Raw genomic sequence first — 16,752 nt, forward strand, 5'->3', positions numbered from 1 at the left:
GGCCTGCCCGGCGGGCTTGGGCGCCTGCGCCTGGGTCCCGGCTCGGCTCGGCGGGGGGAGAGGCCTGGCTGGGGCGGCACCGAGGAGACGGGGCAGGGCGGAGGCAGCGGCTGGATCCAGAGGGGGCTTTCGATCCCACAGGGCTGCCGGAGGCGCTTCTCCCGCTGCCAGGTGTCGGCACTCTTGCTTCCTGCTGTGCTGACGACCATCTTCTCCTCCCGCCTAGCTGACCTGGGCAAGTCCAACGGACTGGAGCGTAGGGCTTGCAGCTGGGCTGAGGCTCAGGTCCCGGCTGGCACGGGGCCTGTCCAGAGATTCAAGGCTCCTGCGCAGGCACAAGCCCCCAGTGCGGGCCCGGGCTCAGCTTCAGCCAAAGGGACAGGAGAGGCGTGTGGAGGGAGGTCCCACCCGAGACCGACGCCACCCCATGCAAGAGCACGTAGACTCAAGTAGGGCCCACTGCAGGGCGCTGAAGCCAGAGCCTCCTGCCACCAGCCTAGACCTGGCTGTCCCCGCAGCCCTCAGGAGCACCAGTGCCTGGGGCTTTATCGACTAGGCAGCTGCGCCTAGGCCAGAAGGGCTCTCTGCTTTCGTTTGGACATCTGGACAGTGTACCTGCGGCATTGCCTGCTCTGGTAGCTTGGCACGACAACCAATAGGAGAATCGCCTGGCTGCGTGGCGTGCTCCGGCGGAGCAAAAATGCACTGAAGATGATGAGTTCTTCCTTTTGTGTGTGTGTTTCAAACACTGGGGGTTGTGGCTCGAGTCCATGCCAAAACAACCCAGACAACTGCTTTGGACGGTCGCGAGGCCTGCTTCCAATGTCCTGACACCCGGGACACACGGGCCTGTAAGCCCAATTGACCCGCAGTGCCTCAAGTGAGCAGAAATGCTTTCCCCTGAAAAGCCTCACAACCCAATAGGTAAGCGGCTTCGTTTTGGGCCCCCGAACCCGGAGAAAAGATCAATGTTCATTCGTACGGTACCACAAAGTCGGGCGAGAGGAGAAAGGGCACGCTGATGTCTGAGAGTCGCCTGGGTGCTCAGGGGCCCGCCCTCTCGTCCCAGAAAAGAAACACAGAGAAAGAGTGGACATGACAAGGAAGGGGAAGGCTCTGAGCCTCTCCTCTCTGGGAGACAGGCCTCTCCTCCGGGCCTGGCAGGCAGCCGAGCAGAAGCCCTCGGGCCACCGGTGAGGTGAGAATGGCCAGGCAGGAGCCAAGCCCTCAGGCCGCCTGTGGAAAGGCCAGGTTTTCCGGTCCCAAAACGGTGGAGGTGACGGGGATGGGATGGGAGTCAGCACGTCTGTGACCATTGGCGTGGGAGAGACCTGCAGGGCAACGCCGGCCCTAGGTAGGCCCCTCCTTGACCAGGCCTCGGGGACTTTGGTTGGCCAGGGACCCCCCTCTTCAGAGGGCCCGCGCAGCCTGGCCCAACGCAGACTCTGGCCCGGACCAGGTGAGCTCTCGGATGGAGAGAGGGTCTCACCCCAGTCCCAGGTCTGGCTCAGGGGTCCCCTCCCCACAGCCCCTTCTGCAAGGGGCCCTGCCCTCCCCCTGCCTGGGAATCCGGGAGGGAACAATTCTTTTCTCAACAGCGGCCCCTAGCGGTGGTAGTTTGGGCTCTGAGTTTCCGCAACGGAGCCGCTTGCTTGTTCCTGGAGCTTCTCTGCCTCTTTCTTTTCTTTCATCAGACTTAGAGGAGAAAACAACAGTCCACGACACCATAGCAGAGGTTCTCTTCCAGCACAGCCCCCCACCCAGCAGGGTCCTACCACGCCAGCGACCCCTTTCCTTCCCGTGGCTCTTGGGGGCATTCGATGTGTCCATTTGGGAACCCCGCAAACCCCGGCGCGTGAGTTTCCCTGGCGGTCGACACGCTCCCGGGAGCGCATCCGGTGGGTTTCGGCAGGATGTCTACTGGCCGCACGCGTCCCGCCACGAGCACTGGGGACAACTCCCGAGTGGAGAATTCTCCGCCTCATCACAGCTGTCTTACACCTCCAGGCCTTAGGCCCCTCCCGCCAGCAGCCACGGTCTCCAGAGCAACGGAGGCGGGGCGAGTCTGCCAGGGGCGGGGGGCGGGGCGCCAGGGGGCGGGGGCGGCAGGGGGCGTGGCCTGCCCGGCGGGCTTGGGCGCCTGCGCCTGGGTCCCGGCTCGGCTCGGCGGGGGAGAGGCCTGGCTGGGGCGGCACCGAGGAGACGGGGCAGGGCGGAGGCAGCGGCTGGAGCCAGAGGGGGCTTTCGATCCCACAGGGCTGCCGGAGGCGCTTCTCCCGCTGCCAGGTGTCGGCACTCTTGCTTCCTGCTGTGCTGACGACCATCTTCTCCTCCCGCCTAGCTGACCTGGGCAAGTCCAACGGACTGGAGCGTAGGGCTTGCAGCTGGGCTGAGGCTCAGGTCCCGGCTGGCACGGGGCCTGTCCAGAGATTCAAGGCTCCTGCGCGGGCACAAGCCCCCAGTGCCGGGCCCGGGCTCAGCTTCAGCCAAAGGGACAGGAGAGGCGTGTGGAGGGAGGTCCCACCCGAGACCGACGCCACCCCATGCAAGAGCACGTAGACTCAAGTAGGGCCCACTGGCAGGGCGCTGAAGCCCAGAGCCTCCTGCCACCAGCCTAGACCTGGCTGTCCCCGCAGCCCTCAGGAGCACCAGTGCCTGGGGCTTTATCGACTAGGCAGCTGCGCCTAGGCCAGAAGGGCTCTCTGCTTTCGTTTGGACATCTGGACAGTGTACCTGCGGCATTGCCTGCTCTGGTAGCTTGGCACGACAACCAATAGGAGAATCGCCTGGCTGCGTGGCGTGCTCCGGCAGAGCAAAATGCACTGAAGATGATGAGTTCTTCCTTTTGTGTGTGTGTTTCAAACACTGGGGGTTGTGGCTCGAGTCCATGCCAAAACAACCCAGACAACTGCTTTGGACGGTCGCGAGGCCTGCTTCCAATGTCCCTGACACCCGGGACACACGGGCCTGTAAGCCCAATTGACCGCAGTGCCTCAAGTGAGCAGAAATGCTTTCCCCTGAAAAGCCTCACAACCCAATAGGTAAGCGGCTTCGTTTTGGGGCCCCCGAACCCGGAGAAAAGATCAATGTTCATTCGTACGGTACCACAAAGTCGGGCGAGAGGAGAAAGGGCACGCTGATGTCTGAGAGTCGCCTGGGTGCTCAGGGGCCCGCCCCTCTCGTCCCAGAAAAGAAACACAGAGAAAGAGTGGACATTGACAAGGAAGGGGAAGGCTCTGAGCCTCTCCTCTCTGGGAGACAGGCCTCTCCTCCGGGCCTGGCAGGCAGCCGAGGCAGAAGCCCTCGGGCCACCGGTGAGGTGAGAATGGCCAGGCAGGAGCCAAGCCCTCAGGCCGCCTGTGGGAAAGGCCAGGTTTTCCGGTCCCAAAACGGTGGAGGTGACGGGGATGGGATGGGAGTCAGCACGTCTGTGACCATTGGCGTGGGAGAGACCTGCAGGGCAACGCCGGCCCTAGGTAGGCCCCCTCCTTGACCAGGCCTCGGGGACTTTGGTTGGCCAGGGACCCCCCTCTTCAGAGGGCCCGCGCAGCCTGGCCCAACGCAGACTCTGGGCCCGGACCAGGTGAGCTCTCGGATGGAGAGAGGGTCTCACCCCAGTCCCAGGTCTGGCTCAGGGGTCCCCTCCCCCACAGCCCCTTCTGCAAGGGGCCCTGCCCCTCCCCCTGCCTGGGAATCCGGGAGGGAACAATTCTTTTCCAACAGCGGCCCCTAGCGGTGGTAGTTTGGGCTCTGAGTTTCCGCAACGGAGCCGCTTGCTTGTTCCTGGAGCTTCCTCTGCCTCTTTCTTTTCTTTCCATCAGACTTAGAGGAGAAAACAACAGTCCACGACACCATAGCAGAGGTTCTCTTCCAGCACAGCCCCCACCCAGCAGGGTCCTACCACGCCAGCGACCCCTTTCCTTCCCGTGGCCTCTTGGGGGCATTCGATGTGTCCATTTGGGAACCCCGCAAACCCCGGCGCGTGAGTTTCCCTGGCGGTCAACACGCTCCCGGGAGCGCATCCGGTGGGTTTCGGCAGGATGTCTACTGGCCGCACGCGTCCCGCCACGAGCACTGGGGACAACTCCCGAGTGGAGAATTCTCCCCCTCATCACAGCTGTCTTACACCTCCAGGCCTTAGGCCCCTCCCGCCAGCAGCCACGGTCTCCAGAGCAACGGAGGCGGGGCGAGTCTGCCAGGGGCGGGGGGCGGGGCGCCAGGGGGCGGGGGCGGCAGGGGGCGTGGCCTGCCCGGCGGGCTTGGGCGCCTGCGCCTCGGTCCCGGCTCGGCTCGGCGGGGGGAGAGGCCTGGCTGGGGCGGCACCGAGGAGACGGGGCAGGGCGGAGGCAGCGGCTGGAGCCAGAGGGGGCTTTCGATCCCACAGGGCTGCCGGAGGCGCTTCTCCCGCTGCCAGGTGTCGGCACTCTTGCTTCCTGCTGTGCTGACGACCATCTTCTCCTCCCGCCTAGCTGACCTGGGCAAGTCCAACGGACTGGAGCGTAGGGCTTGCAGCTGGGCTGAGGCTCAGGTCCCGGCTGGCACGGGGCCTGTCCAGAGATTCAAGGCTCCTGCGCGGGCACAAGCCCCCAGTGCCGGGCCCGGGCTCAGCTTCAGCCAAAGGGACAGGAGAGGCGTGTGGAGGGAGGTCCCACCCGAGACCGACGCCACCCCATGCAAGAGCACGTAGACTCAAGTAGGGCCCACTGGCAGGGCGCTGAAGCCCAGAGCCTCCTGCCACCAGCCTAGACCTGGCTGTCCCCGCAGCCCTCAGGAGCACCAGTGCCTGGGGCTTTATCGACTAGGCAGCTGCGCCTAGGCCAGAAGGGCTCTCTGCTTTCGTTTGGACATCTGGACAGTGTACCTGCGGCATTGCCTGCTCTGGTAGCTTGGCACGACAACCAATAGGAGAATCGCCTGGCTGCGTGGCGTGCTCCGGCAGAGCAAAATGCACTGAAGATGATGAGTTCTTCCTTTTGTGTGTGTGTTTCAAACACTGGGGGTTGTGGCTCGAGTCCATGCCAAAACAACCCAGACAACTGCTTTGGACGGTCGCGAGGCCTGCTTCCAATGTCCCTGACACCCGGGACACACGGGCCTGTAAGCCCAATTGACCGCAGTGCCTCAAGTGAGCAGAAATGCTTTCCCCTGAAAAGCCTCACAACCCAATAGGTAAGCGGCTTCGTTTTGGGGCCCCCGAACCCGGAGAAAAGATCAATGTTCATTCGTACGGTACCACAAAGTCGGGCGAGAGGAGAAAGGGCACGCTGATGTCTGAGAGTCGCCTGGGTGCTCAGGGGCCCGCCCCTCTCGTCCCAGAAAAGAAACACAGAGAAAGAGTGGACATTGACAAGGAAGGGGAAGGCTCTGAGCCTCTCCTCTCTGGGAGACAGGCCTCTCCTCCGGGCCTGGCAGGCAGCCGAGGCAGAAGCCCTCGGGCCACCGGTGAGGTGAGAATGGCCAGGCAGGAGCCAAGCCCTCAGGCCGCCTGTGGGAAAGGCCAGGTTTTCCGGTCCCAAAACGGTGGAGGTGACGGGGATGGGATGGGAGTCAGCACGTCTGTGACCATTGGCGTGGGAGAGACCTGCAGGGCAATGCCGGCCCTAGGTAGGCCCCCTCCTTGACCAGGCCTCGGGGACTTTGGTTGGCCAGGGACCCCCCTCTTCAGAGGGCCCGCGCAGCCTGGCCCAACGCAGACTCTGGGCCCGGACCAGGTGAGCTCTTGGATGGAGAGAGGGTCTCACCCCAGTCCCAGGTCTGGCTCAGGGGTCCCCTCCCCCACAGCCCCTTCTGCAAGGGGCCCTGCCCCTCCCCCTGCCTGGGAATCCGGGAGGGAACAATTCTTTTCCAACAGCGGCCCCTAGCGGTGGTAGTTTGGGCTCTGAGTTTCCGCAACGGAGCCGCTTGCTTGTTCCTGGAGCTTCCTCTGCCTCTTTCTTTTCTTTCCATCAGACTTAGAGGAGAAAACAACAGTCCACGACACCATAGCAGAGGTTCTCTTCCAGCACAGCCCCCACCCAGCAGGGTCCTACCACGCCAGCGACCCCTTTCCTTCCCGTGGCCTCTTGGGGGCATTCGATGTGTCCATTTGGGAACCCCGCAAACCCCGGCGCGTGAGTTTCCCTGGCGGTCGACACGCTCCCGGGAGCGCATCCGGTGGGTTTCGGCAGGATGTCTACTGGCCGCACGCGTCCCGCCACGAGCACTGGGGACAACTCCCGAGTGGAGAATTCTCCCCCTCATCACAGCTGTCTTACACCTCCAGGCCTTAGGCCCCTCCCGCCAGAAGCAGCCACGGTCTCCAGAGCAACGGAGGCGGGGCGAGTCTGCCAGGGGCGGGGGGCGGGGCGCCAGGGGGCGGGGGCGGCAGGGGGCGTGGCCTGCCCGGCGGGCTTGGGCGCCTGCGCCTGGGTCCCGGCTCGGCTCGGCGGGGGGAGAGGCCTGGCTGGGGCGGCACCGAGGAGACGGGGCAGGGCGGAGGCAGCGGCTGGAGCCAGAGGGGGCTTTCGATCCCACAGGGCTGCCGGAGGCGCTTCTCCCGCTGCCAGGTGTCGGCACTCTTGCTTCCTGCTGTGCTGACGACCATCTTCTCCTCCCGCCTAGCTGACCTGGGCAAGTCCAACGGACTGGAGCGTAGGGCTTGCAGCTGGGCTGAGGCTCAGGTCCCGGCTGGCACGGGGCCTGTCCAGAGATTCAAGGCTCCTGCGCAGGCACAAGCCCCCAGTGCCGGGCCCGGGCTCAGCTTCAGCCAAAGGGACAGGAGAGGCGTGTGGAGGGAGGTCCCACCCGAGACCGACGCCACCCCATGCAAGAGCACGTAGACTCAAGTAGGGCCCACTGGCAGGGCGCTGAAGCCCAGAGCCTCCTGCCACCAGCCTAGACCTGGCTGTCCCCGCAGCCCTCAGGAGCACCAGTGCCTGGGGCTTTATCGACTAGGCAGCTGCGCCTAGGCCAGAAGGGCTCTCTGCTTTCGTTTGGACATCTGGACAGTGTACCTGCGGCATTGCCTGCTCTGGTAGCTTGGCACGACAACCAATAGGAGAATCGCCTGGCTGCGTGGCGTGCTCCGGCGGAGCAAAATGCACTGAAGATGATGAGTTCTTCCTTTTGTGTGTGTGTTTCAAACACTGGGGGTTGTGGCTCGAGTCCATGCCAAAACAACCCAGACAACTGCTTTGGACGGTCGCGAGGCCTGCTTCCAATGTCCCTGACACCCGGGACACACGGGCCTGTAAGCCCAATTGACCGCAGTGCCTCAAGTGAGCAGAAATGCTTTCCCCTGAAAAGCCTCACAACCCAATAGGTAAGCGGCTTCGTTTTGGGGCCCCCGAACCCGGAGAAAAGATCAATGTTCATTCGTACGGTACCACAAAGTCGGGCGAGAGGAGAAAGGGCACGCTGATGTCTGAGAGTCGCCTGGGTGCTCAGGGGCCCGCCCCTCTCGTCCCAGAAAAGAAACACAGAGAAAGAGTGGACATTGACAAGGAAGGGGAAGGCTCTGAGCCTCTCCTCTCTGTGAGACAGGCCTCTCCTCCGGGCCTGGCAGGCAGCCGAGGCAGAAGCCCTCGGGCCACCGGTGAGGTGAGAATGGCCAGGCAGGAGCCAAGCCCTCAGGCCGCCTGTGGGAAAGGCCAGGTTTTCCGGTCCCAAAACGGTGGAGGTGACGGGGATGGGATGGGAGTCAGCACGTCTGTGACCATTGGCGTGGGAGAGACCTGCAGGGCAACGCCGGCCCTAGGTAGGCCCCCTCCTTGACCAGGCCTCGGGGACTTTGGTTGGCCAGGGACCCCCCTCTTCAGAGGGCCCGCGCAGCCTGGCCCAACGCAGACTCTGGGCCCGGACCAGGTGAGCTCTCGGATGGAGAGAGGGTCTCACCCCAGTCCCAGGTCTGGCTCAGGGGTCCCCTCCCCCACAGCCCCTTCTGCAAGGGGCCCTGCCCCTCCCCCTGCCTGGGAATCCGGGAGGGAACAATTCTTTTCCAACAGCGGCCCCTAGCGGTGGTAGTTTGGGCTCTGAGTTTCCGCAACGGAGCCGCTTGCTTGTTCCTGGAGCTTCCTCTGCCTCTTTCTTTTCTTTCCATCAGACTTAGAGGAGAAAACAACAGTCCACGACACCATAGCAGAGGTTCTCTTCCAGCACAGCCCCCACCCAGCAGGGTCCTACCACGCCAGCGACCCCTTTCCTTCCCGTGGCCTCTTGGGGGCATTCGATGTGTCCATTTGGGAACCCCGCAAACCCCGGCGCGTGAGTTTCCCTGGCGGTCGACACGCTCCCGGGAGCGCATCCGGTGGGTTTCGGCAGGATGTCTACTGGCCGCACGCGTCCCACCGGAGCACTGGGGACAACTCCCGAGTGGAGAATTCTCCCCCTCATCACAGCTGTCTTACACCTCCAGGCCTTAGGCCCCTCCCGCCAGCAGCCACGGTCTCCAGAGCAACGGAGGCGGGGCGAGTCTGCCAGGGGCGGGGGGGCGGGGCGCCAGGGGGCGGGGGGCGGCACGGGGCGTGGCCTGCCCGGCGGGCTTGGGCGCCTGCGCCTGGGTCCCGGCTCGGCTCGGCGGGGGGAGAGGCCTGGCTGGGGCGGCACCGAGGAGACGGGGCAGGGCGGAGGCAGCGGCTGGAGCCAGAGGGGGCTTTCGATCCCACAGGGCTGCCGGAGGCGCTTCTCCCGCTGCCAGGTGTCGGCACTCTTGCTTCCTGCTGTGCTGACGACCATCTTCTCCTCCCGCCTAGCTGACCTGGGCAAGTCCAACGGACTGGAGCGTAGGGCTTGCAGCTGGGCTGAGGCTCAGGTCCCGGCTGGCACGGGGCCTGTCCAGAGATTCAAGGCTCCTGCGCGGGCACAAGCCCCCAGTGCCGGGCCCGGGCTCAGCTTCAGCCAAAGGGACAGGAGAGGCGTGTGGAGGGAGGTCCCACCCGAGACCGACGCCACCCCATGCAAGAGCACGTAGACTCAAGTAGGGCCCACTGGCAGGGCGCTGAAGCCCAGAGCCTCCTGCCACCAGCCTAGACCTGGCTGTCCCCGCAGCCCTCAGGAGCACCAGTGCCTGGGGCTTTATCGACTAGGCAGCTGCGCCTAGGCCAGAAGGGCTCTCTGCTTTCGTTTGGACATCTGGACAGTGTACCTGCGGCATTGCCTGCTCTGGTAGCTTGGCACGACAACCAATAGGAGAATCGCCTGGCTGCGTGGCGTGCTCCGGCAGAGCAAAATGCACTGAAGATGATGAGTTCTTCCTTTTGTGTGTGTGTTTCAAACACTGGGGGTTGTGGCTCGAGTCCATGCCAAAACAACCCAGACAACTGCTTTGGACGGTCGCGAGGCCTGCTTCCAATGTCCCTGACACCCGGGACACACGGGCCTGTAAGCCCAATTGACCGCAGTGCCTCAAGTGAGCAGAAATGCTTTCCCCTGAAAAGCCTCACAACCCAATAGGTAAGCGGCTTCGTTTTGGGGCCCCCGAACCCGGAGAAAAGATCAATGTTCATTCGTACGGTACCACAAAGTCGGGCGAGAGGAGAAAGGGCACGCTGATGTCTGAGAGTCGCCTGGGTGCTCAGGGGCCCGCCCCTCTCGTCCCAGAAAAGAAACACAGAGAAAGAGTGGACATTGACAAGGAAGGGGAAGGCTCTGAGCCTCTCCTCTCTGGGAGACAGGCCTCTCCTCCGGGCCTGGCAGGCAGCCGAGGCAGAAGCCCTCGGGCCACCGGTGAGGTGAGAATGGCCAGGCAGGGGCCACCGGTGAGGTAAGAATGGCCAGGCAGGAGCCAAGCCCTCAGGCCGCCTGTGGGAAAGGCCAGGTTTTCCGGTCCCAAAACGGTGGAGGTGACGGGGATGGGATGGGAGTCAGCACGTCTGTGACCATTGGCGTGGGAGAGACCTGCAGGGCAACGCCGGCCCTAGGTAGGCCCCCTCCTTGACCAGGCCTCGGGGACTTTGGTTGGCCAGGGACCCCCCTCTTCAGAGGGCCCGCGCAGCCTGGCCCAACGCAGACTCTGGGCCCGGACCAGGTGAGCTCTCGGATGGAGAGAGGGTCTCACCCCAGTCCCAGGTCTGGCTCAGGGGTCCCCTCCCCCACAGCCCCTTCTGCAAGGGGCCCTGCCCCTCCCCCTGCCTGGGAATCCGGGAGGGAACAATTCTTTTCCAACAGCGGCCCCTAGCGGTGGTAGTTTGGGCTCTGAGTTTCCGCAACGGAGCCGCTTGCTTGTTCCTGGAGCTTCCTCTGCCTCTTTCTTTTCTTTCCATCGGACTTAGAGGAGAAAACAACAGTCCACGACACCATAGCAGAGGTTCTCTTCCAGCACAGCCCCCACCCAGCAGGGTCCTACCACGCCAGCGACCCCTTTCCTTCCCGTGGCCTCTTGGGGGCATTCGATGTGTCCATTTGGGAACCCCGCAAACCCCGGCGCGTGAGTTTCCCTGGCGGTCGACACGCTCCCGGGAGCGCATCCGGTGGGTTTCGGCAGGATGTCTACTGGCCGCACGCGTCCCGCCACGAGCACTGGGGACAACTCCCGAGTGGAGAATTCTCCCCCTCATCACAGCTGTCTTACACCTCCAGGCCTTAGGCCCCTCCCGCCAGCAGCCACGGTCTCCAGAGCAACGGAGGCGGGGCGAGTCTGCCAGGGGCGGGGGGCGGGGCGCCAGGGGGCGGGGGCGGCAGGGGGCGTGGCCTGCCCGGCGGGCTTGGGCGCCTGCGCCTGGGTCCCGGCTCGGCTCGGCGGGGGGAGAGGCCTGGCTGGGGCGGCACCGAGGAGACGGGGCAGGGCGGAGGCAGCGGCTGGAGCCAGAGGGGGCTTTCGATCCCACAGGGCTGCCGGAGGCGCTTCTCCCGCTGCCAGGTGTCGGCACTCTTGCTTCCTGCTGTGCTGACGACCATCTTCTCCTCCCGCCTAGCTGACCTGGGCAAGTCCAACGGACTGGAGCGTAGGGCTTGCAGCTGGGCTGAGGCTCAGGTCCCGGCTGGCACGGGGCCTGTCCAGAGATTCAAGGCTCCTGCGCAGGCACAAGCCCCCAGTGCTGGGCCCGGGCTCAGCTTCAGCCAAAGGGACAGGAGAGGCGTGTGGAGGGAGGTCCCACCCGAGACCGACGCCACCCCATGCAAGAGCACGTAGACTCAAGTAGGGCCCACTGGCAGGGCGCTGAAGCCCAGAGCCTCCTGCCACCAGCCTAGACCTGGCTGTCCCCGCAGCCCTCAGGAGCACCAGTGCCTGGGGCTTTATCGACTAGGCAGCTGCGCCTAGGCCAGAAGGGCTCTCTGCTTTCGTTTGGACATCTGGACAGTGTACCTGCGGCATTGCCTGCTCTGGTAGCTTGGCACGACAACCAATAGGAGAATCGCCTGGCTGCGTGGCGTGCTCCGGCAGAGCAAAATGCACTGAAGATGATGAGTTCTTCCTTTTGTGTGTGTGTTTCAAACACTGGGGGTTGTGGCTCGAGTCCATGCCAAAACAACCCAGACAACTGCTTTGGACGGTCGCGAGGCCTGCTTCCAATGTCCCTGACACCCGGGACACACGGGCCTGTAAGCCCAATTGACCGCAGTGCCTCAAGTGAGCAGAAATGCTTTCCCCTGAAAAGCCTCACAACCCAATAGGTAAGCGGCTTCGTTTTGGGGCCCCCGAACCCGGAGAAAAGATCAATGTTCATTCGTACGGTACCACAAAGTCGGGCGAGAGGAGAAAGGGCACGCTGATGTCTGAGAGTCGCCTGGGTGCTCAGGGGCCCGCCCCTCTCGTCCCAGAAAAGAAACACAGAGAAAGAGTGGACATTGACAAGGAAGGGGAAGGCTCTGAGCCTCTCCTCTCTGGGAGACAGGCCTCTCCTCCGGGCCTGGCAGGCAGCCGAGGCAGAAGCCCTCGGGCCACCGGTGAGGTGAGAATGGCCAGGCAGGAGCCAAGCCCTCAGGCCGCCTGTGGGAAAGGCCAGGTTTTCCGGTCCCAAAACGGTGGAGGTGATGGGGATGGGATGGGAGTCAGCACGTCTGTGACCATTGGCGTGGGAGAGACCTGCAGGGCAACGCCGGCCCTAGGTAGGCCCCCTCCTTGACCAGGCCTCGGGGACTTTGGTTGGCCAGGGACCCCCCTCTTCAGAGGGCCCGCGCAGCCTGGCCCAACGCAGACTCTGGGCCCGGACCAGGTGAGCTCTCGGATGGAGAGAGGGTCTCACCCCAGTCCCAGGTCTGGCTCAGGGGTCCCCTCCCCCACAGCCCCTTCTGCAAGGGGCCCTGCCCCTCCCCCTGCCTGGGAATCCGGGAGGGAACAATTCTTTTCCAACAGCGGCCCCTAGCGGTGGTAGTTTGGGCTCTGAGTTTCCGCAACGGAGCCGCTTGCTTGTTCCTGGAGCTTCCTCTGCCTCTTTCTTTTCTTTCCATCAGACTTAGAGGAGAAAACAATAGTCCACGACACCATAGCAGAGGTTCTCTTCCAGCACAGCCCCCACCCAGCAGGGTCCTACCACGCCAGCGACCCCTTTCCTTCCCGTGGCCTCTTGGGGGCATTCGATGTGTCCATTTGGGAACCCCGCAAACCCCGGCGCGTGAGTTTCCCTGGCGGTCGACACGCTCCCGGGAGCGCATCCGGTGGGTTTCGGCAGGATGTCTACTGGCCGCACGCGTCCCGCCACGAGCACTGGGGACAACTCCCGAGTGGAGAATTCTCCCCCTCATCACAGCTGTCTTACACCTCCAGGCCTTAGGCCCCTCCCGCCAGCAGCCATGGTCTCCAGAGCAACGGAGGCGGGGCGAGTCTGCCAGGGGTGGGGGGCGGGGCACCAGGGGGCGGGGGCGGCAGGGGGCGTGGCCTGCCCGGCGGGCTTGGGCGCCTGCGCCTGGGTCCCGGCTCGGCTCGGCGGGGGGAGAGGCCTGGCTGGGGCGGCACCGAGGAGACGGGGCAGGGCGGAGGCAGCGGCTGGAGCCAGAGGGGGCTTTCGATCCCACAGGGCTGCCGGAGGCGCTTCTCCCGCTGCCAGGTGTCGGCACTCTTGCTTCCTGCTGTGCTGACGACCATCTTCTCCTCCCGCCTAGCTGACCTGGGCAAGTCCAACGGACTGGAGCGTAGGGCTTGCAGCTGGGCTGAGGCTCAGGTCCCGGCTGGCACGGGGCCTGTCCAGAGATTCAAGGCTCCTGCGCAGGCACAAGCCCCCAGTGCCGGGCCCGGGCTCAGCTTCAGCCAAAGGGACAGGAGAGGCGTGTGGAGGGAGGTCCCACCCGAGACCGACGCCACCCCATGCAAGAGCACGTAGACTCAAGTAGGGCCCACTGGCAGGGCGCTGAAGCCCAGAGCCTCCTGCCACCAGCCTAGACCTGGCTGTCCCCGCAGCCCTCAGGAGCACCAGTGCCTGGGGCTTTATCGACTAGGCAGCTGCGCCTAGGCCAGAAGGGCTCTCTGCTTTCGTTTGGACATCTGGACAGTGTACCTGCGGCATTGCCTGCTCTGGTAGCTTGGCACGACAACCAATAGGAGAATCGCCTGGCTGCGTGGCGTGCTCCGGCGGAGCAAAATGCACTGAAGATGATGAGTTCTTCCTTTTGTGTGTGTGTTTCAAACACTGGGGGTTGTGGCTCGAGTCCATGCCAAAACAACCCAGACAACTGCTTTGGACGGTCGCGAGGCCTGCTTCCAATGTCCCTGACACCCGGGACACACGGGCCTGTAAGCCCAATTGACCGCAGTGCCTCAAGTGAGCAGAAATGCTTTCCCCTGAAAAGCCTCACAACCCAATAGGTAAGCGGCTTCGTTTTGGGGCCCCCGAACCCGGAGAAAAGATCAATGTTCATTCGTACGGTACCACAAAGTCGGGCGAGAGGAGAAAGGGCACGCTGATGTCTGAGAGTCGCCTGGGTGCTCAGGGGCCCGCCCCTCTCGTCCCAGAAAAGAAACACAGAGAAAGAGTGGACATTGACAAGGAAGGGGAAGGCTCTGAGCCTCTCCTCTCTGGGAGACAGGCCTCTCCTCCGGGCCTGGCAGGCAGCCGAGGCAGAAGCCCTCGGGCCACCGGTGAGGTGAGAATGGCCAGGCAGGAGCCAAGCCCTCAGGCCGCCTGTGGGAAAGGCCAGGTTTTCCGGTCCCAAAACGGTGGAGGTGACGGGGATGGGATGGGAGTCAGCACGTCTGTGACCATTGGCGTGGGAGAGACCTGCAGGGCAACGCCGGCCCTAGGTAGGCCCCCTCCTTGACCAGGCCTCGGGGACTTTGGTTGGCCAGGGACCCCCCCTCTTCAGAGGGCCCGCGCAGCCTGGCCCAACGCAGACTCTGGGCCCGGACCAGGTGAGCTCTCGGATGGAGAGAGGGTCTCACCCCAGTCCCAGGTCTGGCTCAGGGGTCCCCTCCCCCACAGCCCCTTCTGCAAGGGGCCCTGCCCCTCCCCCTGCCTGGGAATCCGGGAGGGAACAATTCTTTTCCAACAGCGGCCCCTAGCGGTGGTAGTTTGGGCTCTGAGTTTCCGCAACGGAGCCGCTTGCTTGTTCCTGGAGCTTCCTCTGCCTCTTTCTTTTCTTTCCATCAGACTTAGAGGAGAAAACAACAGTCCACGACACCATAGCAGAGGTTCTCTTCCAGCACAGCCCCCACCCAGCAGGGTCCTACCACGCCAGCGACCCCTTTCCTTCCCGTGGCCTCTTGGGGGCATTCGATGTGTCCATTTGGGAACCCCGCAAACCCCGGCGCGTGAGTTTCCCTGGCGGTCGACACGCTCCCGGGAGCGCATCCGGTGGGTTTCGGCAGGATGTCTACTGGCCGCACGCGTCCCGCCACGAGCACTGGGGACAACTCCCGAGTGGAGAATTCTCCCCCTCATCACAGCTGTCTTACACCTCCAGGCCTTAGGCCCCTCCCGCCAGCAGCCACGGTCTCCAGAGCAACGGAGGCGGGGCGAGTCTGCCAGGGGCGGGGGGCGGGGCGCCAGGGGGCGGGGGCGGCAGGGGGCGTGGCCTGCCCGGCGGGCTTGGGCGCCTGCGCCTGGGTCCCGGCTCGGCTCGGCGGGGGGAGAGGCCTGGCTGGGGCGGCACCGAGGAGACGGGGCAGGGCGGAGGCAGCGGCTGGAGCCAGAGGGGGCTTTCGATCCCACAGGGCTGCCGGAGGCGCTTCTCCCGCTGCCAGGTGTCGGCACTCTTGCTTCCTGCTGTGCTGACGACCATCTTCTCCTCCCGCCTAGCTGACCTGGGCAAGTCCAACGGACTGGAGCGTAGGGCTTGCAGCTGGGCTGAGGCTCAGGTCCCGGCTGGCACGGGGCCTGTCCAGAGATTCAAGGCTCCTGCGCAGGCACAAGCCCCCAGTGCCGGGCCCGGGCTCAGCTTCAGCCAAAGGGACAGGAGAGGCGTGTGGAGGGAGGTCCCACCCGAGACCGACGCCACCCCATGCAAGAGCACGTAGACTCAAGTAGGGCCCACTGGCAGGGCGCTGAAGCCCAGAGCCTCCTGCCACCAGCCTAGACCTGGCTGTCCCCGCAGCCCTCAGGAGCACCAGTGCCTGGGGCTTTATCGACTAGGCAGCTGCGCCTAGGCCAGAAGGGCTCTCTGCTTTCGTTTGGACATCTGGACAGTGTACCTGCGGCATTGCCTGCTCTGGTAGCTTGGCACGACAACCAATAGGAGAATCGCCTGGCTGCGTGGCGTGCTCCGGCGGAGCAAAATGCACTGAAGATGATGAGTTCTTCCTTTTGTGTGTGTGTTTCAAACACTGGGGGTTGTGGCTCGAGTCCATGCCAAAACAACCCAGACAACTGCTTTGGACGGTCGCGAGGCCTGCTTCCAATGTCCCTGACACCCGGGACACACGGGCCTGTAAGCCCAATTGACCGCAGTGCCTCAAGTGAGCAGAAATGCTTTCCCCTGAAAAGCCTCACAACCCAATAGGTAAGCGGCTTCGTTTTGGGGCCCCCGAACCCGGAGAAAAGATCAATGTTCATTCGTACGGTACCACAAAGTCGGGCGAGAGGAGAAAGGGCACGCTGATGTCTGAGAGTCGCCTGGGTGCTCAGGGGCCCGCCCCTCTCGTCCCAGAAAAGAAACACAGAGAAAGAGTGGACATTGACAAGGAAGGGGAAGGCTCTGAGCCTCTCCTCTCTGTGAGACAGGCCTCTCCTCCGGGCCTGGCAGGCAGCCGAGGCAGAAGCCCTCGGGCCACCGGTGAGGTGAGAATGGCCAGGCAGGAGCCAAGCCCTCAGGCCGCCTGTGGGAAAGGCCAGGTTTTCCGGTCCCAAAACGGTGGAGGTGACGGGGATGGGATGGGAGTCAGCACGTCTGTGACCATTGGCGTGGGAGAGACCTGCAGGGCAACGCCGGCCCTAGGTAGGCCCCCTCCTTGACCAGGCCTCGGGGACTTTGGTTGGCCAGGGACCCCCCTCTTCAGAGGGCCCGCGCAGCCTGGCCCAACGCAGACTCTGGGCCCGGACCAGGTGAGCTCTCGGATGGAGAGAGGGTCTCACCCCAGTCCCAGGTCTGGCTCAGGGGTCCCCTCCCCCACAGCCCCTTCTGCAAGGGGCCCTGCCCCTCCCCCTGCCTGGGAATCCGGGAGGGAACAATTCTTTTCCAACAGCGGCCCCTAGCGGTGGTAGTTTGGGCTCTGAGTTTCCGCAACGGAGCCGCTTGCTTGTTCCTGGAGCTTCCTCTGCCTCTTTCTTTTCTTTCCATCAGACTTAGAGGAGAAAACAACAGTCCACGACACCATAGCAGAGGTTCTCTTCCAGCACAGCCCCCACCCAGCAGGGTCCTACCACGCCAGCGACCCCTTTCCTTCCCGTGGCCTCTTGGGGGCATTCG

This window comes from Dasypus novemcinctus, chromosome 28 (genome assembly GCF_030445035.2).
Source record: "Dasypus novemcinctus isolate mDasNov1 chromosome 28, mDasNov1.1.hap2, whole genome shotgun sequence".
Lineage (NCBI taxonomy): Eukaryota > Metazoa > Chordata > Mammalia > Cingulata > Dasypodidae > Dasypus > Dasypus novemcinctus.